General features: G+C 47.5%; 1 protein-coding gene across 17 annotated transcripts in view; it reads left to right on the forward strand.

The window, feature by feature from the left end:
- MAP7D3 (MAP7 domain containing 3) overlaps positions 1-26,467 on the forward strand; it is a 543,746-nt gene that overhangs the window by 445,045 nt on the left and 72,234 nt on the right. The gene's annotated exons all lie outside the window — the stretch shown is intronic.

Here is a 26,467-nt window from a genome sequence, read left to right on the forward strand (position 1 = left end):
TAAGCCAGCAGGTGCATATATTATGTTTATACTAATTATGAACTTGTAATATTTTTTTGGATGACAAACGTAAAAACTTGAGCAATTGTTACAGTGCATTCCCATGGGGCTAGATGGGCACCACCAGGAATAATGCCAAATCGATGTTTTCTTCGCTATTCAGTTTAAGACTTTTATAAAAGCACAGTAGGAGAGATTTGAGTCCCATAGTTCCCGTACTTCCAGTTCTTCTAATGCCTGATCTAAGTACTGTCTAGATTTATTTGGCTGGAGGATTTGAACTGATCTCTTTCCAAAGTGCCTGGCAGAGCTGATTTCCCTTTAACTGTAAGTGTTTCCAGGTTTTGATATAGCTACATTTCCTTGCTATACATTGGTTTAAGTACCCAAACTCCAGCCTAATTTGAGCTTGGGAAGTGTACCCTGGTAGCTTGGATCCTCCAAACTGATTGACACAATATTAACTGCCTATCAGGATTTAGAATCCCTGGAGTTTTTAGTAGCTGGGGACTTCAATATGAAATTATTAAATCCCTTTGAAAGGGAAGCTCAAACCATCTTGTAAGATCAGCTGCGTGCAGTCCCTGGGGTCAATAGAGCCGGGTAAACCTGACACAATGGCACTTTCCTTAGTAAAAGATCTTGAGGCCCTTGTGCTCAGACTCCTAAACGGGAGGTTTCCACAAGATACTCAGCCGGCGACCACCTGCTGTGTCTCTGGAATTCAAGCAACAATTGATTACACTGCGGCCTCCTTATTCCTAATTACGCTAATCACCAAATACCATATTATAAAATCCGACAAGAGTGACCATGGTCAACAATGTCTGGAAATTGGCTGTGGCTTTCCTATATTTGATCCTGCTCCAACTTCAACAAGGGATGTCACTACAACGAACTGTAAAACTTTGATGGAGCGAAAAATCAATGGAGTCCATTGGAGAACAGTCAATGATGATATTTGACCAATGCCATAATGATATATCCTGTGACCCAATAAACATCTGGTCGACATTCCTGGACATATTTGCAGTTGGTCTCCTCATAGATAGATCACAAAAGAACAATAAAAACCAGGGGCGAGCTAAAACAAATATAACAATTTCAGCTCATATGATCAAATTAAGAAGACAACGGAACAGACTCTTAAAGCTATATAAGACAAATCCAACTGACTGTCATATTAAGGCTGACCAAAAAAATATAAATATCATCTATCTAAAACGAATATGGGATTATAAACCACAGAAAAGTCATGACTTTTGGGCAAAGGCTTTATTTCTTGGCAAAAAAACAAATGCACAGTGTTAGAAATGGGGTTTTTGGTTGGCAGTCAGGTTGCCCTCTGTCCAAGCAAGAACCCTCACTCTAGTCAGGGTAAGTCACACACAATCCAAAATCAGCCTGTGCTCACCCTCCGGTAGCTTAGCACGAGCAGTCAGGCTTAACTTAGAAGGCAATGTGTAAAGCATTTGTGCAATAAATCATACAACACCATAGCATAACACCACAAAAATATACCACACAGTGTTTAGAAAAATATATAATATTTATCTGGGTATCTTCAGGTCAAAACGATCAAAGTTGCAATACGAATTTGTAAAGATATCACTGAAAAGTGATAGAAAGTGTCTTAAGTCTTTAGAAAGTAAACAAAGTCTCTTTCAAACACAAAGTACCTGGTTTCTGGTGGAAAATCTCCTCAGAGGGCCACAGGAGAAGAGGTGCGCCTCCTCAGCACACACGGACTTGCGTCGTTATTTTCCACGCGGGGAGTCGGGCGTCGTTTTCCGGCGCGCGGACAGTCTCTTACTGTGGTTTGAGGGGAGTACCAGATGTCCCGGGTCTGTGCGTGGATTTTCCTGCTTGTTTTCCAGCTGCGCGTCGTTCTGCGGGGCTGCGCGTCGAAGTTTCGATCTCACGGCAGGCATCGTGTTGATTTCTCCTGCGGAGTCGGGCGGCATTGTCCTTGCGAGGCCGTGCGGCAAAGTTTTGATCTCACGGCAGGCGTCGCGTCGATTTCTCCTGGGAAGTCGGGCGGCGGTGTCCTTGCGAGGCCATGCGTCAAAGTTTCGATCTCACGACAGGCGTCGCGTCGATTTCTCCTGCGGAGTCGGGCGGCGTTGTCCTTGCGAGGCTGTGCGTCAAAGTTTCGGTCGTCCCGAAAACGTCGCGTCGATCAGCGTCGGTGTGCGGCATTTTTCTTGCCGCGGAACAAGCTGTGCGTCAAAAAGTTCGGCGCACGGCGCGTCCAAGAGGAAGAGAGAAGTCTTTTTGGTCTTTTTGGACATTAATTAATAAGAGTGAGCTGGAATGTTCTTTATTCCATCCATCTAACTGCACTAGCAGAAACACTTCATTTTCCTCATATACCTGTGTGCAAGATAAATGTAGCCCTGCTGAGAAAGATTGCTAATCCACCCCCCCCACCCCCCGGTGGCCTAACCTTTGTTCCCTAATTGCTGGGAAGAAAAAGCCCATAAATCCATCAATTGTGAATGGGTTGGTAGCCCAAGACTCCTGCAGGAAGATAATTTGACTTTTTTGTTTAATAGGCTTGTCAGATCTTTTTGTTGGATGTTTGATCTAATCCCGTTTATATTCAAAGAGCAAACTTGGCGGTGTTTATCTTAGGGAGTTCCCAACCCATAGTGTGGCTGGCTATTCGAAAGTCACTGATAATTTCTAGGCGAAGTACTTCCGACAGCCACCCTAGGACTAGCTGCGATAACGGGTGCGTATTGGAAGCATTATGCTGTGTTTAGTGATCATTAGTACATTTGTTCCCAATTGCAGATCTAAGAACAGAGAAAGGTTTATTTAACTCATTGATTTATTTAAGTTTGGCATATTGCTTTGGGCCTCTAGAGGGTCGGGATAACCTGTTAGGGTATACTGAATTTAATTCCCCATTTTAAGAAGGAAATATTTTCTTTTACAACTGTTCTAACCACTTGTGATGTCTTCCAAGTTACCAGGGTTGATTCATTGAATTTGCCTTCATTATTTTTAACCACTGGTAGGAATTTTATAGAATCAATATCAGTAGACTTTATATCTTTTAGGGCCGGAATAACTTATATCAATTTTAATATGCTTCCTTGATTTAGAATAGCATATGGGCCCCTAGATTGATATTGTGGTTCCAGAATTAATTGTTTACAGTCTTTGGGTGGGACATAGGTGGGACTTCTTATAGAGTTCTCCTGTTCTCCGATTTGGGCTCTCCCTTTATGATTTGTTACCTGTAGCTGTGGCGTAGTCTCTATCTGGCCATCCTGAATTTGATACATTTAGCCTTGCAGCTGATCTATTTGGGGTCCCTCCCACCTAGAGTGGTCTGGGAGATTCCACCATACACTTTTCCCTTTGTCTCACCGTTTCCAACTATTTGATGGCAGACCCTCTTCCTTTTTTACCTGAAGCTGAGCCGTTTGGACCCCTGTTTGAGCCCCTTGAGCACAATCGGGATTGGTTAACTGTGATAGTTGTACCCTCTTCATCAAATGACCTCCTGTGAAATAAAGGAATAGTACTTGATTCAGCTTCCACTTCCCATTGGTGTAGTTTGATATTCTGTGGTTCCTGCTTGATTGGACCTACATCATTTAGGTTTAGCGAACTTCGTTGGTGCTTACTTTTTATATTTTCCTCATTGGAGTTTGATTCTTTCTGCTCCCTATGGTTTTTGTGAAAAGGCCCCCTCATTTGTGTGTTAAATAGTGGGAACAACTTATTGGCCGTTGGGCTGCTCTTTTTGTTTCTATTTAGGTCATAGGACATTAACATTCCATTTCTTATGTCCAGAGTTGAAGAGGAGCTCATCTTTACTTCTGATCTATCCCCGATACTGATTTAGCCATAGCGTTCAGTAAATCTACCTGGATGTCCATTTTTGAAGCCTGATAAGACAGGGCATCAAGTGTTAGTTGCGAGGTCTTAAAAAAGAATATCTTACACAGCATTTTGATCCAGTTGGTTTTGAGTGTTTCGTGAAGGCAATATGTTCTCATTTATGGCCTCCTTACCTTGGAGCTCATTTGTTTGTGCTTTTAATATGGCAGAGGCATTTGGGGATCTATATTCAAAGGCAGAGATGTCCAATTGATTACCTTTTGAGTTCATTTGTTTGTGGTTTTAATATGGCAGAGGCATTTGGGGATCTATATTCAAAAGCAGAGGTATCCAATTGAGTATCTGAGGTTGTAGCTTGCTCTTCTTGTAGGTTGCCCCCCCCCCCTCCCCCCCTCAAAAATATCTTTGATAAAAGGCCCTTTAGGGACGTGTACAGTGGAGCTCAAATCCAAATATAGTCGAGAAGGAGTACTAGGATTTAGTTTTGGTGAGTCTAGATTTTTTATATTGTCCGAAATGTGAGTAATTTTTAGAGTGTGATCCCCTTTCTGCATTTGGCCGGCCTCCTGTGGCCCCAAGGCAGGTAGTCTTAATGTGGAGTCCTTAACTCCTTTAATAATTACATTTACTTCAAAAGTAGGTTGAATACCTATTTGTAGAAAGTCAGTTTGAGTTTCCAGAGATGGAAAATTGAAGGCTACAGGGGACGGCGATGATGACCGGAGGGTCAGTAGTTCTAAGGCACTGATTGAACCCTAAGCATTTTCTTTAGGTTTATCGTCCGTTAGTTTTTTGTTATTACCAAAGGCAGATTTTTCAGACATCCCCTCCTCCTTGAGCACACGTATATCACCTTTCTCGTATAGCAAGCTGCTTTCACTTTTTATAGGGGAAATTGGATGGGGTAGAACCCCGGAGCCCTTAGGCATAGAAAAAATGGCATCCACATTGTCCTTCAAGAAGTCGAATTTGTGGGGGATATTCACCGATTTCTGAAACCTTTGAAAAAAGGGGGATACTGGGGAGATCAAAGACTGATGCTCTGACTTCATTTTTGCTTTCCATTTTGAAGTTGAAGGCGGAGAGGAGGGTTTGTTAAGCTTCTTATTCCTCTTTGCTTGCGGATAAAAAGCCCTTTATTTCCCAGATCGCATCTTCACCGGCCTTAAGTTTTCTTAAGGTTTTTCTTCTTGCTTGTTAAATGAACATGCCGCCACACCGCAGCGTTGAGGGGCAAGCGTAGTCCTCCTCAAGTATTATTCAAACTACTATTGGCTCCTGCTGAAATCACTAGAGAGCTTGGCCGGGTTTGACGGCTAGGGGATCCCACTGAGGCCGTCTGGGGCTTTTTCCGGGGCTTTCATCGGCCTCCAGATAACCCTTAGGCTTTGTGACGCGCCGCCACAACGTGCCTGTTGAGGGGCACAAGCAGGCGCAAGTTTCCTCGATCTCCTCCTGAATCCTGTCGAGCCCAATCGATAATCTGCCGTTAGATCTGAGTGGCCTTTGGGCACTGAGTAGTTTTAATAGTAGTTGAATACTTTGATGTTTTGGTGGCTTTGCGATTTGGCTCACAGTGTTGCGAGCGGTCAGGTACACCCCCACAAGCCACACCCAGACCTGGCTAGGCCACTTCCGTGGAGGCCTGTGCTCACCCTGGCAGTCCCTACAACTGTCGCACTCACGGGCCCTTGACAACACTACCCTACGGTGATGGCAGTGTAGCAGAATAGCAGTATGGCGGGTGGTGTAGCAGAATGGCGATGTAGCAGAGAGCAAGGAGCAACACCGATTTCCTCCAGAAGAAGGATTACAGTTGGGTCTGGGGCTTTTTACATGTTGATTATAGTTCCTAGATGAAAATACATAAATGTCAGTGCATTAGCTGCTCATACCAAGATTGGCCGTGGAGCGCAGGTAAGCAGCAAGTGGAAGCACAATTGCCCGTGCATACGGCACAGGTGTATGTCATTTCATATTGCCAAGGTAGGGTCGCACAAACGTGGATGCCACCTCGTAGACCACTGTTAGAAATGGGGTTTTTGGTTGGCAGTCAGGTTACCCTCTGTCCAAGCAAGAACCCTCACTCTAGTCAGGGTATGTCACACACAATCCAAAATTAGCCTGTGCCCACCCTCTGGTAGCTTGGCACGAGCAGTCAGGCTTAACTTAGAAAGCAATGTGTAAAGCATTTGTGCAATAAATCATACAATACCATAATATAACACCACAAAAATACACCACACAGTGTTTAGAAAAATATATAATATTTATCTGGGTATTTGCAGGTCAAAACGATTAAAGATGCAATATGAATTTGTAAAGATATCACTGAAAAGTGATATAAAGTATCTTAAGTCTTTAAAAAGCAAACAAAGTCTCTTTCAAGCACAAAGGACCTGGTTTCTGGTGGAAAATCTCCACAAAGGGCCGCAGAAGAAGAGATGCGTGGAAAAAGGGTGTGTGCGTCGATTTCTACCCAGCACACACGTACTTGCGTCGTTATTTTTCACGCGGGGAAGTCGGGCATCGTTTTCCGGCACCCGGACAGTCTCTTTCTATGGATCGCGGGGATTACCAGATGTCCCGGGTCTGTGCGTGGATTCTCTGGCTTGTTTTCCGGCTGCGCGTCGTTCTGCGGGGCTGTGCGTCGAAATTTCACTCTCACGGCAGGCGTCGCGTCGATTTCTCCTCGGAAGTCGGGCGGCGTCCTTGTGAGGCGGTGCGTCAAAGTTTCGGTCGTCCCGAAGGCGTCGCGTCGATCAGCATCGGTGTGCGGCGTTTTTCTCGCCGCGGAACAAGCTGTGCGTCCTAAATTTCGGCGCACAAAGCGTCCAAGTGAAAAAAGAGAAGTCTTTTTGGTCCTGAGACTTCAGGGAACAGGAGGCAAGCTCTATCCAAGCCCTTGGAGAGCACTTTTACAACCAGACGAGTTCAGCAAGGCAGCAGGCCAACAGCAAGGCAGCAGTGCTTTGTAGAAAAGCAGACAGGTGAGTCCTTTGAGCAGCCAGGCAGTTCTTCTTGGCAGGATGTAGTTTCTGGTTCAGGTTTCTTCTCCAGCAAGTGTCTGATGAGGTAGGGCAGAGGCCCTGTTTTATTCTAAGCTGTGCCTTTGAAGTGGGGGTTACTTCAAAGAGTGTCTAAGAAATGCACCAAGCCCCCTTTCAGTTCAATCCTGTCTGCCAGAGTCCCAGTAGGGGGTGTGGCAGTCCTTTGTGTGAGGGCAGGGGCAGGCCCTCCACCCTCCCAGCCCAGGAAGACCCATTCAAAATGCAGATGTATGCAAGTGAGGCTGAGTACCCTGTGTTTGGGGTGTGTCTGAGTGAATGCACAAGGAGCTGTCAACTAAACCTAGCCAGACGTGGATTGAAGGGCACAGAAAGATTTAAGTGCAAAGAAATGCTCACTTTCTAAAAGTGGCATTTCTAGAATAGTAATATTAAATCCGACTTCACCAGTCAGCAGGACTTTATATTACCATTCTGGCCATACTAAATATGACCTTCCTGCTCCTTTCAGATCAGCAGCTGCCACTTCAACAATGTATGAGGCAGCCCCAATGTTAGCCTATGAAGGGAGCAGGCCTCCCAGTAGTGTAAAAACGAATTTAGGAGTTTTACACTACCAGGACATATAACTACACAGGTACATGTCCTGCCTTTTACCCACACAGCACCCTGCTCTAGGGGTTACCTAGGGCACACATTAGGGGTGACTTATATGTAGAAAAAGGGGTGTTCTAGGCTTGGCAAGTACTTTTAAATGTCAAGTCGAAGTGGCAGTGAAACTGCACACACAGGCCTTGCAATGGCAGGCCTGAGACAAGGTTAAGGGGCTACTGAAGTGGGTGGCACAACCAATGCTGCAGGCCCACTAGTAGCATTTAATCTACATGCCCTAGGCACATGTAGTGCACTCTACTAGGGACTTACAAGTAAATTAAATAGCCAATCATGGATAAACCAATCAATAGTACAATTTACACAAAGAGCATATGCACTTTAGCACTGGTTAGCAGTGGTAAAGTGCCCACAGGTCAAAAGCCAACAACAACAGGTCAGAAAAAATAGGAGGAAGGAGGCAAAAAGTTTGGGGATGACCCTGTCAAAAAGCCAGGTACAACAACCACAAAGCAATTAAAGGGTAGAAACACTCAACCGTCAAGGCAGCAGCAGCTCTTCACGATGTCCAGGTTACTAAGAGACTTTGAGGCTGGTGGTGTTGTACCTTTTATTGCTGCTCCTCCGCGGCCTGACTCGGTGGCCTCCAATCCAACCTTTGATCCGCTGCTACGGCTACACTGCTTCAACCGTGACCCTCCTATGGTAGATGCGGCCGCTGCCACCGTAGGCACATTCACAAGGAAAGGAAGGCAAAGAAAAAAAATATAACATTTCGTAGCTATCGTGAAGGCAAGTTTAAATTCTATTAAAGACATGGAGAGGATTATACTCCTATATCATTTATTTTACTCAGCAGCCTTAACAATAATGTTCAAATTCGAAGACTACAAATCCCATGAGTCTTTGCAATAACTCAGTACAGCAACCATAGAGTAAGTCCCATTTATGCAACATCAAGAACAGCACTTGGTCTTTCCTCAAGCGCAATGTCATGATCAAAGTATTTCTTTCTGATTTCTTGCTTCTGGTCTGATCCAAAGGAAGATAACTAGACATGGAAGATAAGTTCTGAGATGCTCTAAATCATCCATCATTGTTAACAATACATTGCTAGAAATCAAGGCGTCCATGAAGGTCGACAATAGTTTGCAAGTATAACATTGCAATAATGTACACTCCGCTGTAACAAATAGTTAACCCATGAGAACCTGGTAATATTCATAACCATACTTGTCCAGATGCCGGAGGCTTCATAGGAGACAGGGAGGGTGATAGAGCGAAACAACTCGGGAAGTATAATCCTCGCCTCCAAGTCCTTAATAGTATTGAAACTTTCCTTCACAATAGCTAGAAAATGTAATATTCTGTGTCAGGACCGTTGGCTCACATTATACTAGCTTAAAGCTGGTTGACAAACAGTGATGCCATGCTAGATATTGGTTTAAAGTAAAATGTTTTAAAAGTAGAGTCTAAAGACCAACCCGCTGCTCTGATAATATTCCCTAAGCGCCTACCCCCAGGGAGAAGGACTTCAACGCCATTGCTCCCCTAGTGGAGTGTGCCCCAAAGGTAGATGTATCAACACCCGCTTCCTGTAAAAACCCATCTCACCCACTGGGCGATAATTGTTGCCGAAACCGTTTTGAAAGGTTTTTTGAGCGCGAGAAATAGTTGAGCCACCTCTGACGGACGATCCTTCTCAGTCATAGCGTCATACGCTTTCATACAACGAACCACACACAGCTTGGGGTGACCAGGGAAAGAAGGGTAATGGACCATCCTGGTGCTGGATTTGGTGCGTCTAGATTAGTGAATAACACCCCATCCGGGATAAACACACCATGTAGTATCCAAGGTTCAGATATCAGAGACACACTTACAAGAAATAGGACATAGCAGCATTTCTAACTTACCTGTTAGTTCCTTACGGGATAAATATTGATTATCCTGCTATAAACAAAGCATTCGTAGCACTACTTTAATATCCCACAGGGAGGGATAACTCGGTTTGGGTGGAAAATACCCTTAAAAGTCAACAAACTACAGGGTGTTCCCCCACAGGTATGTCATGAAGAGGGACATGAGCCGCTGATATCGCTGTCCTCCAAATGTTAATTGTGTGATATGCCAGCGCCCTGCCAGCTACGTTGTAGACGAAATTGATACTATACGCTACATCTTTCCTCACAGGATCAAGGACCCTTCTCAGACACCAGCATCTCCATTTACGCCAGGCCGAACTGTAATGCTTGACTGTAGAATTGGCCCATGTTCTTTTGATAAGAGAGAGAGCCTGTGTCGAAAGGCCTGTGACTTCCAAACATCCCCTGAAATCCTGCAAGCCATCAGCAGGAGAGTTCCGTCCTGAACCAGTTGGTGCACGTTTCAATGAGGATCCGTCAGTAGATGAGGACCCTGTGGAATTGGAAAATTCGTAGAAAGTTCCAGAAGAACTGGATACCAAACTCTGGATTTCCAGAGCGGTGTCACAAGGATCACTTCGACCTGCTGTCACCTAACGCCATGAGTCTGGCGATCATCGAGAAGAAAGGAAATGCAAACCCCCGAATCTGACTCCAATTTTGGAGGAAAAAAGTCTGTTGCCTCCGCTAAAGGGTCCGGGCGCTGACTGAAGAAACGTGGAAGTTTATGGTTGAACCTTGAGGCAAAGAGGTCCACTTGGCATGGGCACCACTGATCAACAATCCTCTGAAATGAAAAAAGATCCACTTTCCATGCTCTGTAATCCTTCAGGTGTCTGGACTGCCAGTCTGCAGTCTGGTTGAGTCTCCCTGGCAGATATTCTGCTGTCACAAACAATTTGTGCCCCTAGCAGTAATTCCAGAGCACTCTGGCCAGATCCGCCAGTACCTTCGACTGGGCACCCCCCAACCCCCAAGCAGTTTATATATTGTACTGTGGAGATGTTTCTCAGTCTTTAAGATAATAGAGCAGGGAAACTTATTGGCTGCTAAACTCAGTCCTAGAAAAGATCCTGCCAGAAGTTCCAGACAATGGATATGGAGAGCCTCCTCTTGTTGTGACCAGTGTCCGCCTGTGTTAGTATCACCACAGCGTGCGCCCTATCCCTGGCGACTGGCGTCAGATTTGATCACAAGATCCGGGGTTGATCCAAAGATGTCTCTGCCGTTCCATGCATGCATGTGGTTGAGCAATCATCGAAACTCAGTCTGGGCCTCTTGGGGTGGGGTGGTGGGACGGCCTCCTGAGATGTTGTGCCTTTAGACACTGTAGACCATTGTTGGCTCCACTGAAGGCTGTTTTACCTTCTTACCCTCTACCATGACTTTGAGAGGGTTAGAACTCTCCAAAGTTCTTCTGGTCTTGCTCCTGGATGGAAAAACATGTTTGGAGTTTATGGGGGTTTGAATTATACGATCATCAAGAAGAGCGCCACTTACCTCTTCCAGCAACTCCTGAATTTGTTGGATGAATACCTTTTTGATAAGAGTGCTGTGCGTTGTCCAGGGATGAGAATGTGTTAACAAAGTGTGATAGCTCCTTAATAATGGCTCCTTAAAGAGACGCACATTTGCAACCAGGCTGGTTTCTGTGGTGGCCAACTCACCCAGTCTGCGGTCAGTCATTAAGGCTCAGTTGGCATTGCCTAAGAAAAACAGGGCCCATTGGGCTCAACCCGACAGGAAAGTGGGGTGAATCAAATGGCCAGACTCGGTGTCATATTTGACCATATCTAGAATTTTAGTAAGTGGCCCCAGGACGTCCAGAACCTTTTCCTGGTCTGGACCATTCTTAGGATCTTTGATGAGTTTTGTGGTGAACATCACCATCTTGAGATCAGACTCAGGGGTACATGCCACCTTACTGGCTAAAGAGGGTCTTCGGCACTCAGCCCTCAGATGCCCCCGTACCTCCTAGTCCATGGGCTTCCTAATGCCGCTGGCCACATACAGCACCACCTTCAAGCTAAAAACCCAGTCTGCAGAGCAGGGTGACAAATATCTTCTGGGTTGAGCATACCTGGTACCCCTTCAGAGTCCTGTTCGCCCTTATCGTCCAGCCTAGGTTTCTTGGCCCTGCCCTCCGGGCGCAAGAGATTGCTCAGGCCTGGTTCATCACCTGAGCCCCCATAAGGGGTGCCTGAACCACCTCTAGGCATTATCATCTGTTCCTTGGTGGGAGCAAAATTAGTCATTGGGGGTATAGTCAGGCTGGGAATTGTCTTGTGCCTTTTTCAGGAAGGTTTGGGGAAGCTTTTTATAGGCATCAGAGGAGATAGAGTTCGTAACAACGTTGGTGTCTGGTCTGGCTTTGCCCTTCCCTTACGGACTCCCCGAGTGTCATTAGGAGGCTGAAGCGGCCTTCCCCAGACAGGCATAGTACACTGTGCTGAAGGGAGAGTTCAGTAATTTTCTGACTCAGGGATTTCAAGGCTGAAGAGAATGCCCTCACAAGGGATTGTTCGATGGCATACACCAACTCCTCATGAATGGAAAGGAGCACCTGCTCTTCCTCCATGGACTCCCAGTAATCATTAACAACACCTGCCATGTTTGATCAGGTGGAACTTATGGGAAATTAAACAGGAATATTGGAGGGGACAAGTGAAAATACTCAATAGTAAGCAAGGGTAGAGATTTCCACTAGCCAGTGCTTGTTGGCTCTTCTCATGTAAGATGCATGTAGGTTAGACTGGTCCACTAAATATAATGGGCCGCAAAGGAAAACACTCTTCTGTTAAACCGCTTATCTGGAGTAATCACTACAGTGTACTTAGGCAATTAAACTCAACAGGATTGGACGTGTGCCGTCTTGCATACTTGTCAGAATATCTGCCCGAAGGCAAAGACAGCGAGCCGTCGATAAGCACACGTGGAATGTCAGAAACGTATGGAACAAGTGCGTCCTCCGCTGCGAAGAGATGTGTGCTCTCCATGCCCCCTACTGGAGCTGGCTGCACACCGCACACGAATGCAGGAGAGGGGCACGCCCTCGCTGTTAGGAGACGCGCATCCAGGTATTGCAAGAACGCAGGGAAGCCCTGAAGGCGGCGCATACACTGACATGCTTTCACTAGACCTCTAGGATCACCACAACTGGCTGTATAATAGCGAGTCAACACCGTCGCTTTGGCCCCTAATGGGGAATTTGCCGCACTGCAGGAAGGAAGGAATCCAAACTATAAGGCAAAAGCCAGCGCACGCTGCATTAAATATATCGGGCACCACATGAGCAATGACATACCCACAAAACCATATAGTTTAGCCCTACAAAGGCAGTGAATAATCAAACAGTAAATCCCAGTACCAAGACATTAAGGAAAGAGGAAGTGCTGTTACTCCAGTATTGGAACTTTCATAGGTTCACATGCTTGAATATTTCCCCGTCGTCGAGATGGGAGTCCCCGGTGGAATATACAACCTAGGCCTGAAGATGTACATATACAATACATGGTCTAGGCCTCAATAGAATAACCTGTCATAGTCGTTTTGTAAAATCGACCCAAACTCAAATTTGAACCAATCAGATTGCCTCACCCCTTAGAACATCCTGGAAGGAGCTGCCTTCCCTCAGATTTTCCACGTTCTGCTGAGGACTCACCTTTGAGCTCTGCTCAATATTTTCTCTCAGAGGATGTACTACTTCAGTTCTAGGACATTTCTTTTCTTCCCTGGTGCTTCAAAATGGCTGCCATGTCAGAGACACCAAGGAAAGGCCTTTTTAGATCCTGTGCCTCTTGCTTGAAGAAAAGATTATATGTGGATGATCTACATGAGGAATGCATTTAATGCCTATATCCCAGTCACAAAACAAAGGACTGCAAAATATGTAGAAAATTCTATACAAAGACTTTGAAGGACAGAGAGGGTCGCCTGCTGTTGTGGCTTCAGAGAGGTAGACTGGCCAATCAGCCTCTGACGAGGACAGTGCCTCCTCCTCTATTTCTGCTCCTAAAACACCTGTGAAGAGAAAGCAGGAGGGCTCGGATATTCAAGAGCCACCTAAGAAAATGGCGCACAAGCCAGCAGCGACATCTGCTAAAAGTCATAGCTCTCCACAGAGGAAAAACGCAGGCACAGAAATCCTCAAAACAAATCATTAAAAAAGACTGCTTCTGAACTGGCTACTTCACCTCCCAATGTATTCCACAAGCTCAAGAAGTCCAGTTCAGCACCGTCAACGGCGCCATCGTTAACAGTACTCTCGTCGACGGCTATTTCATCACTGACGCCGGTGGTAGTCACTCTTTCAATGTTGACGGCAGCGGTTGGAAGATCCTCATCAACAACGCTATCATCCTCATTGTCAATGCTATCATCCTCGTTGACGGGACACCCCATTTCATCAATGCTACTCTCGACGACACTCCCGTCAACAATCGATCTCACAACGACACTCCCGTCGAAGATGCACTCGTTAACGGCATCTCTGTCGACGACAACCGGTTACTTCTCGTCGACTATTAATGTTTCCGCGAAGACCATCAACATTGCCATTGTATCACTCTACGGAGTATACTCCTCTCAAGAGGCTTTCCAAGACTCATTTGACACAGTCAGTCACATCACCAAGCAAGGTGTCAAGGCTTTTGCCATCTAGGTTTTTAGATGGTGACGATGATGAGAAATCAGATCAGGACGTATTGTTTGGAGTAGCTAGGAGTCCTTCCCAGTTGCATGTTAAATGTCAAGAGTACTCGGATGATGACTCCTATTATGATCAGCATTATTATGATCCAGTCCCACAAGAAGAACAAGGAATGGTGTGCTTGCCTTCTGGTCTTGTTTCTGACTTACAAGCCATGCTGGCAGATTATAGAGAGCGCTTCCGTCCTTAGTCGGCAAAATATCCAACACCAGTAGTGACTGCACCACGTACTGCAGTACTGCTACCAGTTCTTCCTTCTGCGCCACAAATTCCCCCTCAAGCTCCACAGAGTCCTCAAGTCCAAGCCTCTTCGGAGGAAGCGGCTGAAGAAGAAGTTCTTTCAGACCAGGATGAATGGGATGATTATGTACTCCCAGCACCCCCTTCACCGGAGCCAACAGCAGTTGAATCCTTCCAGAGGATATTGGCTCTTTTCACAACATGTTAGAAAAAGCGGCTGCACGTTTTGACCTCCAAATGCCTTCCACACAGCAGGATTGCTTTTTATGTGAGTTTAAGGAGCTGCATAGGAAATTAGTCAGAGCAATTCCTGTAATAGATCATGTATGGAAACAGGGATTAAAAATTATGCGGAACCCAGCGATGGTGCCAGCGGTATTGCCAAAGCTGGACAAGAAATCTAAAGCTACAGAGGACGCTCCTTTTATCCTGGTGGGTCATCCAAAACCAGATTCAGTGGTTTCTCAGGCTGACCAGCGACGCTCCAGAAACCTTTCAGCACCTCTATCTGCACCTCCAGACAAAGATGGTAGGCACCTCAACAACATTGGTAAAAGATTTTCTTCTGTGTCTGCCATTGTGGTTGGTGCTGCAAACTCCCTGGCGCTCCTGGGCAGATATGACGGGCAGCTTTGGTAGGACATTTCGCACTCTGTTGATGATCTTACAGACTCCAGCAGGTCGGAAGCGAGAAAGATCCTAATGGAGGGTCAACGCACGTCTGCAGAGGTGCTTGACTGTGCTTTGGACATTGCAGCTATGGGGTTTCGGCTACTGGCTGGTTCAGCTGTCCTAAGGCGTCATGGGTGGCTTAAGGTCACAAATTTTAGACCAGATGTCCAAACGAAGATCCTTGACCTCCCTTACGATGGACAAGACCTGTTTGGTAAACGTGTAGACGATGCTCTTCATGCTCTCAAAACAGATACGGATACTGCCTGGTCTTTAGGATCACTGCAGTATAAGTGCACACTCTTTCGAGGAGCCAGGGGTAGAGGACACTCTTCCTTTCGAGGTGGCTACCAATCATTCAGGTACCCAACCTATTCCTCCCAGCACCAATCTTCCAGACCCCAATACCACCAGAGACAACCTCCGGCGGCAGCATACAACAGACCGCCTCCTAGAGGGAAGTCGGTGAGACAATCTAAGGACACCTCCCTCAGGCAGTGACAGCCTCCAGGGGGCTGGCTACCTCTCCTTCTTTGACACATCACCTGCAACGTTGGCGTCAGATCACAAGCGACAAGTGGGTTCTGGGTATAATAACTTATGGGCATCTGCTAGAGTTCACTTGCATGCCCCTCTAGACTCCACCTTCCCAGGAACGTCAACAACATCTGCATCTTCTCCTCTGGAAATAGATGTCATGTTATCTAAAGAGGCAATAGAGATAGTCCCTTCTTCTCAAAAAGGAAGCATTCTCTGTTCTCGCTTCTTCCTCATCAGGAAGAAGTCTCGTTTGTGGAGACCCATCCTGGATCTGAGGCAGCTCAACTAATATCTAAAGAAGCAATCCTTCCGCATGGTAACATTAAAGAATGTTTTGCAACTTCTTAACAGTGGGGATTTCATGGCTTCCCTAGATCTGCCAGATGCATACTTCCACATACCCATTCATCCCAAGCACAGAAAATTCTTAAGATTCATGGTAGCCGGCTGGCACTTTCAATTCAAAGTGCTACCCTTCGGACTCCAATCCACTCCCTGGATTTTCACAAAATGCTCAGCCCCTCTTGCAGCATATCTGAGGCGTTTCAAGCACCAGATATTCCCATATCTGAATGACTGGTTACTGAAGGCTCCAGACATCTACACTCTACGCCACTCTCTCGAGACCACGTTACGCCTATTCCATCAACTAGGTCTCACTCTCAACAGAGACAAGTCCCATCTTCAGCCTACCAGAAGAATAGTTTTCCTGGGAGCTATACTGGACAAGACTCAAGTGAAGGCATTCGCAGTGGAGGAATGACAACTCAAACTTGTTACCCTAGCAGATACAATTTGAAGAAGAAAGTTTCTTTCAGTTCGAAAGTTCAAATTGTTACTGGGGATGATGTCCTCCTTTATCAATCTAGTTTCCCACTGTCGCCATCGGCTGCGCCCTCTTCAAGAAGAGCTCGACAAACGGTGGAAACAGACGCAAGGTTTCTTCGGGGACATTATACAGATAACAGCAAGGATCGTCGACTCCCTCGATTGGTGGTCAACACTGGCAGACATCTCCAAGGATTTAGGATTCTTAGCTCAGGTCCCTCCATTTGCGATAACGGATGCTTCGATGGAGGGATGGGGTGCATGCCTTCAGGATCTTCAAGTGAGTGACAGGTGGCCCCCCCTCTCATTCTACTCTTCACATCAACCTCCTCAAGCTCAGAGCTCTGTACCTGGCATTGCAGGCTTTTCTGCCAAGAACCCAAGGCTCATTGGTGCTTGTCCGAACGGACAATACGACCACCATGCACTACATCAACAAACAAGGAGGAACTCGGTCTTATTTGCTGTCCACAGAAGCTCAAACCATTTGGACCTGGTGCATCCTGTTACTAGACAGACTATTTCTAGATGGATCTCAAGCACAATAGCCTTTTGCCATCAAAGGTGCTGGTTGACCCCTGGACTGTCTGGATGCTGGTGTGCTCCGAGATGCAGTGGTGGGTCAAGCAGTCCTTAGACATTTGTTCCGATAAGGTGAGCTGTTTGTTTTCCCACCATCCGCTTCTGATATAATATCACAATTACTGTTCAGTATTAACGTACCTCTCATGCATATTCATTTATGTTTCAGAAGGTTAACTTTTGGTGCTTTGCATTTACCGGTCTAGTTTTAACGATATTATGTGATGAGATGAACAGTGTTTGTCAGTAGAGAAAATGTGTTGGTTACTGCTTGCTACTCTTATTCAAGCATGTGAATCTATGAAAGTTCCAATACTGGAGTAAGAAATTAGTTACTTACCTGTAACTTGTTCTCCAGTATTACAGGTAAGTAACTTATTTCTTCTTTGATGTAGTATATATGGGACTGGACTCTGTGGTGGTTGTAATGAGTTATTGCAAAGACTCATTGGATTTGTACTCTGAATTTGAATGTTATTGTTAAGGCTGCTGAGTGAAATAAATGAGATATAAGCATAATCTGAGCTTCCAGTCCTGACACAGAATTTAAGTAAAGGAGGGGGTTGACTTTATAGATTATATATACTACACAATCAATCAATCACTGCATTTCTAAAGCACGCTACATACCTGTGAGGGTCTCAATGCGCTGGGGGGGGCGCTACTGATCAAAGAGCCAGGTCTTGAGAAGTTCTCTGCAGGCCAGCAGGTCCTGAGTCTGTCGTTGGTTGGTAGGGAGAGCGTTCCAGGTCTTGGCGGCGAGGTAGGAGAAGGATCTGGCGCCGGTGGTGGTTTTCCGTATACGGGGAATTGTGGCGAGGGCGAGGTTGGCTGAGCGGAGGCTTCGGGTGGGGGTGTGGAAGCTGAGTCGGGTGTTGAGGTATGTAGATCCGGTGTTGTGTAGTGCTTTGTGTGCATGGGTGAGGAGTTTGAAGGTGATCCTCTTGTTGACGGGGAGCCAGTGCAGGCCTCTTAGGTGGGGTGTGATGTGGCTGCGTCGGGGAACGTCGAGGATTAGTCATGCCGAGGCGTTCTGGATTCGTTGTAGCCGTCTCAGGAGCTTGGTTGTTCCTGAGTAGAGGGCGTTCCCATAGTCGAGTCTGCTGGTGATGAGGGCCTGGGTGACGGTTTTCCTCGTGTCAGGGGAAATCCATTTAAAGATCCTGCGGAGAATCCACAGGGTGTTTAAGCAGGGCGCGGAGACGGCGTTGACTTGCCTGGTCATGGAGAGTGTGGAGTTGACGATGACCCCCAGGTTGCGAGCGTGGTCTGTGGGTTCTGGGGCCGTGCCTAGCGATGTGGGCCACTAAGATTCGTCCCAGGCTGATGGGGTGGGTCCGAGAATGAGGACCTCCGTTTTGTCTAAGTTCAGCTTCAGTCTGCTGTCCTTCATCCAGTCGGTTACAGCCTTCATTCCTCTGTGGAGGTTAGCTTTGGCGGTGTGGGGGTCTTCGGTGAGGGATATGATCAGCTGGGTGTCGTCGGCATAGAAGATGATGTTGAGGTTATGTTGTCGTGCGACGTGGGCGAGCGGTGCCATGTAGATATTGAACAGCTGAGGGAGGATCCCTGTGGGACGCCGCAGATGATCTCTGTGGTTTTTGAGCGGAAGGGTGGGAGACGGACGCTCTGGGTTCTGCCGGAGAGGAAGGATGTGGTCCAGGCTAGGGCCTTCTCTTGGATTCCGGCGTCGTGGAGACGTGCTGATAGGGTGCGGTGGCAGACTGTGTCAAAGGCTGCTGATAGCTCCAGGAGGATGAGGGCAGCTGTTTCTCCTTTGTCCATCAGGATCCTGATGTTGTCAGTGGCGGCGATGAGGGCGGTCTTGGTGCTGTGGTTGCTGCGGAAGCTGGATTGGGAAGGGTCCAGGATGTTGTTGTCTTCGAGGCAGCGGGTTAGCTGTTTGTTGACAATCTTCTCTGTCACTTTTGCAGAGAACGGGAGCAGGGAGATGGGCCGGAAGTTCTTGAGGTCTTCGGGGTCCGCCATGGGCTTCTTCAGAAGGGTGTTGATCTTGGCGTGCTTCCAGCTTTCAGGGAAGGTTGCTGTCTCGAAGAAACTGTTGATTGTTTTCCGGAGGTGGGGCGCAATGGTTGTGCTGGCTTTGTTGAAGACGTGGTGAGGGCAGAGGTTGGATGGGGATCCGGAGTGGATGGAGTTCATGGTTTTGATGGTGTCTTCGTCGCTGACGTAGGACCAGGAGGTCAGGCGGCTGGTGCGGGTGGTGGTCGCAGGGGTGGTGGTCTTGGTGGTGCGTGCGGGGGTGTCGGTAGTTGAAGCTGTCGTGGATGTCGGGGATCTTGCGGTAAAAGTAGGTGGCCAGGGAGTCGCACAGGTCTTGTGATGGTGGGATGTTGTTGGTGTTGGAGCTGGGGTTGGAAAGTTCTTTCACGATGCTGAAGAGCTCTTTGGTGTTGTGTGCGTTGTTGTCTAAGCGGTCCTTGAAGGCGGTCCTCTTGGCGGTCCTGATGAGTTGGTGGTGTCTGCGGGTGGCGCTCTTGTGGGCTGTGTGGCTGTCTGGTGTTCGGCCATGGAGCCATTTCTTCTCCAGTTTCCGACAGGTGCACTTGGAGATATGGAGGTCTTTGGTGAACCAGGCGGCTTTCTTGTTGGTGTGGTTAGTTGTGGAGATCTTGAGAGGGGCGAGGGTGTCGGCGCAGTCGTTGATCCACTGTTTGAGGTTAGTCGCGGCGGTGTCTGGGTCGGTGGGGTCGGCGGGTGGTCTCAGGGCAAGGGTGGTAGTCAGTTTGGTGACCTTGCAGCGGCGTGGTAGCTGTTGGGTGCGGTGGTGTGTGGTGGGTTTCCTGAAGGTGAAGTGGACACATCTGTGGTCGGTCCAGTGGGGTTCAGTGGTGTGGCTGAAGGACACGTGGGGGCTTGTGGAGAAGATGGGGTCCAGCGTGTGTCCAGCGGTGTGGGTGGGTGTTGTCACAAGCTGTTTGAGTCCGAGGTTGGCGATCAGGGCGGTGGAATTGGCGTCGTTGTTGTTCTCGAGGTGGAAGCTCAGGTCCCCGTGGAGGTGAGGGCGTGAGTGCTGACGAGGTCGGCGATGGTGTCGCTGAACTGTGGTCATGGTCCGGGTGGTCTGTAGACGAGTGTTCCTCTGAGGGTGGTGTTGGGGTTGGTGTGGATCTGGAAGTGCATGTGCTCGGCGGTGGTGAGGGTGCCGTCGGTGTTGGTCGAGATTCGGAGAGTGTCCTTGTGGATGATGGCGATTCCCACTCCGTTGGTGCGGTCTCTGCGGGAGATCTTGTAGCCCTGTGGGACGGCTATGGCGATGTCTGGTGCTGAGGTGGCGTTCAGCCAGGTCTCCATCAGGAAGGCGACGTCGGGGGTGGTTGTGTCTAGGAGGTCCCAGAGTTCGATGGCGTGCTTACGAGCAGAGCGGGTGTTGAGGATGATGCAGTGGAGGTGGTTGGGTTTTCTGGATGCTGGTGAATCTGCAGTTCCGGCAGGCAAAGTCGTAGTGCAGCCTGGCGTTGTGCGGGGTCCAGGGGTCCTGGCACTGGGCGCAGACGGGGTTAACTTTGGCATGCCTTCAGTGCTTCCGCGCAGCGACCTCCATAAGAGGCGAAGTGGAAGGGAGGAGCAGCTGGGAGGCGGGAGCGGGGCGGCCAATGGGCGAGGGCACAGGAGACAGAAAGTAAAGAGGGCGGGCCGCAGGGGAGCAGCGGGGGGTGGAGGGGGCACAGAGGGCAGTGGCGCAAAAGGGAGCGCCTAGCAGAGAGACAAAAATGAGAGCCAAAAAGCAAAAGCAGAATGCCAAAATATAAACAAGTTACAAGACAATTTGGGAGAAAAAAAGATTAGCAGTACAACCAACAGTCACCAGGGGCGGCGAACCTTCGGCAGCAGCAGGAGTGAGACACGGGCACCCAGGAGGAGTCTTGCGGCGTGGGGAGCGACCTGAGGTCAGGTCGCACTCACTGCCGCACGGTGACCTCCATAAGAGGCGAAGTGGGAGGGAGGAGCAGTTGGGAGGCGGGAGCGGGGCGGCCAATGGGCGAGGGCACGGGAGACAGAAGGTAAAAGGGGGCGGGCCGCAGGGGAGCAGCGGGGGGGCACAGAGGGCAGTGGCTCAAAAGTGAGCGCCTAGCAGAGAGACAAAAATGAGAGACAAAAAGCAGAATGACAAAATATAAACAAAAAGTTACAAGACAATTTGGGAGAAAAAAAGATTAGCAGTACAACCAACAGTCACCAGGGGCGGCGAACCCTCTGCAGCAGCGGGAGTCAGACACTGGCACCCAGGAGGAGCCGTGCGGCATGGGGAGCGACCCGAGGTCGCAGTGGCTACTGTGTTGCTATGATTCAGACACACTTTCCATTGAAAACACGTTTTCTGATGGCTAGGTATAACCACAGATTCCTCACCATGTGAATTTCCCCATGTGCCAGATTGGATCTGGAAACTTAAAAAGCAGAGCTCATGCGCACTTGTAAATGGTGCCTTGCGACTCAGTGTTGACTCCGTAAGTGACAAACGAAGTTGCATATATGCACTACCCTTGTAATTTCCTTTTTTTCTGATGAATACTTCTAACAGGTTTCCTTATGTTGCTAAATATACCCCAGGTGTCCAACTGGATCAAGAAACTTTAAAGCAGTACTCCTTTGCACCAGTAGGTGGAGTTGTGCAGTGTCACACCAATATCATTCCACTCCAGAAGTGACAAATGGAGCCAAATTTAAGTGCTATCCCAGCGTCCTGATGTCAGTTCCTTTCTTTTTGTGCTTTCAGACTTGGATCCAGAGCTTCTCCTTGGTCATAAAGACCACAAATATAAAAATGTACCAGTGTGCACAGGAAAATGTCCCACAAACCCTCAGCTCCTCAAAAAAGGACGACAGGTTTCGAAACATGCAATGAATGTCACAAACAGAGGTCTGTGATGGACTTTCATTAAGTGTCTTTGGTGCCTGGGGTTGGAGCACGACTCCAGGCCCTGTGATGACTGTGTCCAAATGAACCTTAAGGTCATACAGGGCCTCGTGTCATAACTTTGTTACCGAACATATTAAGACACCACGATAGGTCAGATTCAAAAATAAGGTTCCTTTTCTGCTCCCAAGTCTTTCCGGTGGAAGATCGTTATCATAGTTTTAGTCTTCAGTTAAATGGAAGAAAAAGCTTAAGAAGTCAAAGTGGGAATCTGCCCCTTCTCTCTGCTCTTGAACTCCAGAGAGTCGGTGTGCCTCCTCGTTTCGCTTCCAATCTCCATTGCAGTCGAGTCCAAATCTAGTCGAGGCGCACCTGTGTTTGTGTCTGTCTGCGACGTTGCAGCAAGTAGAGGCCTTCAGAGAGACAACACTGCACATTTTTGGCACATTACCTTCTTCCTCAGGTACATTTTAGGGTCCCACGAATCTGCTGGAGCCCTTCCGTTTTACTTCCCACAGCATGTGGCCCCTTCTATGCTCCTTGAACCCGTATAGGGATCAGTACTGCCTCAGATGCTGACTTTGGTTCCAGTGCCACCCGGACTCCAGTTCCCTTAATAATGGTGCTAATGCTGCCAACACTGGAGGAGGATTTACAGCTGATTGTGCCATCCATCTCGAAGCAGAATCCTTCAACTCAACCAACACAATGTCCAGCTCCAACCGGCACGCAGCCAACAGACAATCTCTCCAATCATTACATTTTGCATTTATAAAAGGGTAGGCCCAAAAAAAAGTTGCACAATCTTTTCAGTGCTGACTCAGACAATGACAATTATGAAGAAGGGAAAGATTATAGAACACAATATAATCAGAATAACTGGTGTGAAGAATTCCAAGATGCCAGTGGTCTGCCTACTTCTCCATTTATCATCCTCCTTGTATCCCTCCAGTCCTGTTACTTATGACAGAAAAGTATTCGCTGTTCTACAAAGGGCAGTAGAAGTCTTGGACCTACAGCTTCCACCATGAAGGTCAAGACTAATGTTTTAACTGAGATACTTAAGCCATTTGAGACCCCTACAGAATTTCTGGTGTCATTTAATTAGGCTCTGACAGACACCATTTTGAGCACATTGGCAGAGCCATTTTCGGGCCCACTTATTAATAGGTAGGTTGCTCATTGTCATCATCTTGCACCAGGTGACACAGCCTTTCTTACACAACATCTGACAGAAGAGAATTTGATGGTAAAGGCATCCACCAGAAAAGTAAACCCCAAAGCCTTCCCTACGAGTCCACCTGATCATGAGTAGAAACAAAGACATTTGGAAGTGGATTTTATGCTCTACGAGCCTTTCTCTGAGGTTAGTAAACACCAGCTTTCTTCTCAGCCACTACTCCTGTGCTGTTTGGGACATGGTGACACAAGTTATACCAGCTGTTCTGGACAGCTTTCAGGTGTCCCTTATAAAAGCTATTCAAGATAGTCGTGATGCAGCGGAATTCGTATTATGTTATGACTTGGACACATACGACTTCTTGGGCCTAGTAGTGGGCAGCAGTGTAGCACTTATGTCATGCCTGGATGAGGTTGCCGTCTTCCATGGGGTTGTCCAAGCATCCATAATGCACGTCATTCAATGGCTTTCACCTCTTTGTTGAAAGAGCAGACTCAGCCCTAGAATAATTTAGGGACGATAGGATCACAGCACATTCTTTTTAGGTCTTTGTGCTCCCACCAGACAGTTGTACCAACAATTTTGCCCCCTCCGTGACTATGGTCTGGGTTTTCAGTTTTGCGAACCTCAGTTGCTTCCTAGTACAGCAGGCCTTATAGCCCTTTAATGGCCAAGTCTGCGGTTCTCAGAGACAAGGCCCAGGACAGCAAGAATAGGATGCAGCTCAGGCCCGACTCCTCCAGCATCTGCAGCCACTAAACTGCTTTAGTGTGTCCTTGCAGACACACAGCCAATCTGTTGGATGCAGTGTACAAGACTTCCTCCAGAGATGGTAGGCCATCACTTCAGACAAGTGGATCCTTCAAATTGTCCGTCTGGAGTGTGCTCTCCCATTTCGAGGGTACCCCTCTGCACCTTCTGTTACCATCAGGTTGGCTGATGGAGGACCTCTTGTCCGTTTTGCAGTAGGAAGTGCAAACTCCTTTGGCTATAGGATTCATATAGAAGGTTCTGGCCTAAGATCTTCGTCCTATTTTGAACCTTCATCCACTCAATACCTTCCTGTGAAAGGATGCTCATGTTAGACCAGGTCCTGACTGCCCCAGCCCATGGAAAGTGGATGGTATAATTGGCCCTCCAAGGCACTTATTTCTACATTCTTGTACTTTAGGCTCACTGCTGCAACCTGTGGGCCAGAAGCATTTTTAATTGCCAGTGCCCTTTTTTCCCTCGCCATTGTCCCTCATTTGTTCATAAAAGTGATGCTGGTGGTCGCAGCACACCTTTGAAGGTCTGGAGTACCAGTCTTAACCTACATCAATGGCTTGCTGCTAAAGGCAGCCTTTTCCCGGGCAGTCATCAGCCACCTCTGGACTAACGTCGTTGGAGTTAATAATCCACATGCTGAAGTCACTTATTACTCCTTCGCCGAGCCTCCCCTTCATTGGAGCCATCCTGACTGCGTCAAGCCTCTCCTCCAGACCGAGCCCAGGACATTCAGGCTATAATCCCAATGTTTCAGCTTCTATTCTGTGTCTTAGTGTGGATGGCTCTGAGGCTTCCTGTATCCTGCTGCCTGACCATGCCAGAGGGCCCATGCAAGCTTTGCAGTGGGACCTGAAGACTCGGTGGTCCCAGCACTAAAGGAACATGGCAGATTCCATCCAGGTATCAGAGGAGGCTGCAAAAATAACTATAGTGGTGGCTTCTCGACTGAAATTGGACCAGCAGCAGACCCCTCTCCCTGCTACACCAAGAGTGACAAATGAGTCGCTATTGTATTTGAGAGGTCGTTCTGGGAGCAGTGGAGATCAGAGCACCCTGGTCTCCAGCAGAGATCTGCCTCCACATCAATTGGCTGGATTTGCGGGCGATTCACTTGGTGTTACAGGCCTTACTGTCTTCCATTAGTGGACAGCTAGTGAAAGTTCATATGGACAGCACCACCACCATGTAGTAATGCAACAAGCATGGTAGAGTGAGATCTTGGGTCCTGTTCCAAGAGGCTCTACTCCTCTAGAGCTGGTTGAGTCGTCAGGATATTTATCTGGTAGTTCACCACCTGGCAGGATCTTTAAATGCCGGAGTGGACAAACTCATCTGGTACTATCCAGCAGATCGCAAATGGCAGTTACACGTAGAGGTGGCAACAATGAGGAGAGCTTTGGCTCGATCTGTTTGCTACGACCAAGAACGTGCAGTGTCATGATTTTTGCGAGTTGCAGCTTCCGTGGGAGACGCCTTTCGTCTAAAATTGGGACTCCTGTTTGATTTTGTGCTCCACCCCCTCCTGCCACAAAATGGGCCAGGAGAGAGTGGTGTTCAGTACTTCTGGCCATAAGTACATGGACTCCAATCTGGCTGCTTCTTCGGGTAAACTTCTGTTGTGGCAGTAGGGCCAAGTCTTACACCGAGCCTTAAAAACCTACACCTCCATGCATGGGAAGTGAGCGACCACATTTAATTACATTCAACCTTTCTGAGGTGGCTGGTGTTATAAGCCAGGCTGCCTTCAGCAAAGTCTGTCTATGCCAGACACTAAGAGAAGTTTGTTTGTGGTGGTGTTCCCGTTATATCCAACCTTAACAAACTTCATGTGAATTTTTTTTTTTTTTTTTTATCATTGGCGTAGGAACACCTTTCTGTGGCCACAGTTAAAGGTTGCTTATCCACTGTTGCAGCTTTTTTTTGCATTTACCTGATCAGCTGTCCCTCTTGAAATCGCCTGTTGAGATATGTTTTATAAAGGGACTGACCCATGTATTTCCTCCTCCTTTTATAAATCTGTAGTTTGATGTAAATCTTATCTTGACCCACGTGAGGTTCTTACCTTTTGAGCCTTTGCACAGTTGTCTTTTACTCCTACTTACGCCTAAAATAGTGTTCCTCATCACCATAACATCTGCCAGGAGAGTGAGTGAACTTGAGACCTGGTCTTGTGTTCCACCATTTGTCTTCTTTTTTCTGGACAAATTAGTCCTTGTACAAAAGCAGCATTCTTGCCAAGCGTAGTCATGCCCTTTCACTTCTTTCATTCGGGGCAATCCATCATCTTCTCAACATTCTAGGCACCACCTCATCCATCAAATGAAGATGAACGACTACATTGCCTCAATCCTTACAGGCCTTTAGTTTTTACGTTGAGAGGACCAGGGGATTTTGACAGAATGACCAACTCTTTGTTGATTTCCTGCAACAATGAACGGCAAAACGGTACTGCAAATAACCACCTCTAGATGACTTCTCTTATGTCTTAAGATCTGCTGTGGTCTAACCAGGTGTGGCCCCCAGAAGGCTTGCTTGCTCACTCCACTAGAGCAGAAACTGCACTAGCGCTCGGTGTGCCCGTCTTGGACATCTTCCAGTCTACTACATTGGCATCTCTCCATGTGTTCACTAAGCTTTACTGCCTGGACAGCCAGGTCTGGCACCCTG

This window comes from Pleurodeles waltl, chromosome 2_1 (assembly GCF_031143425.1).
Source record: "Pleurodeles waltl isolate 20211129_DDA chromosome 2_1, aPleWal1.hap1.20221129, whole genome shotgun sequence".
Taxonomy (NCBI): Eukaryota; Metazoa; Chordata; class Amphibia; order Caudata; family Salamandridae; genus Pleurodeles; species Pleurodeles waltl.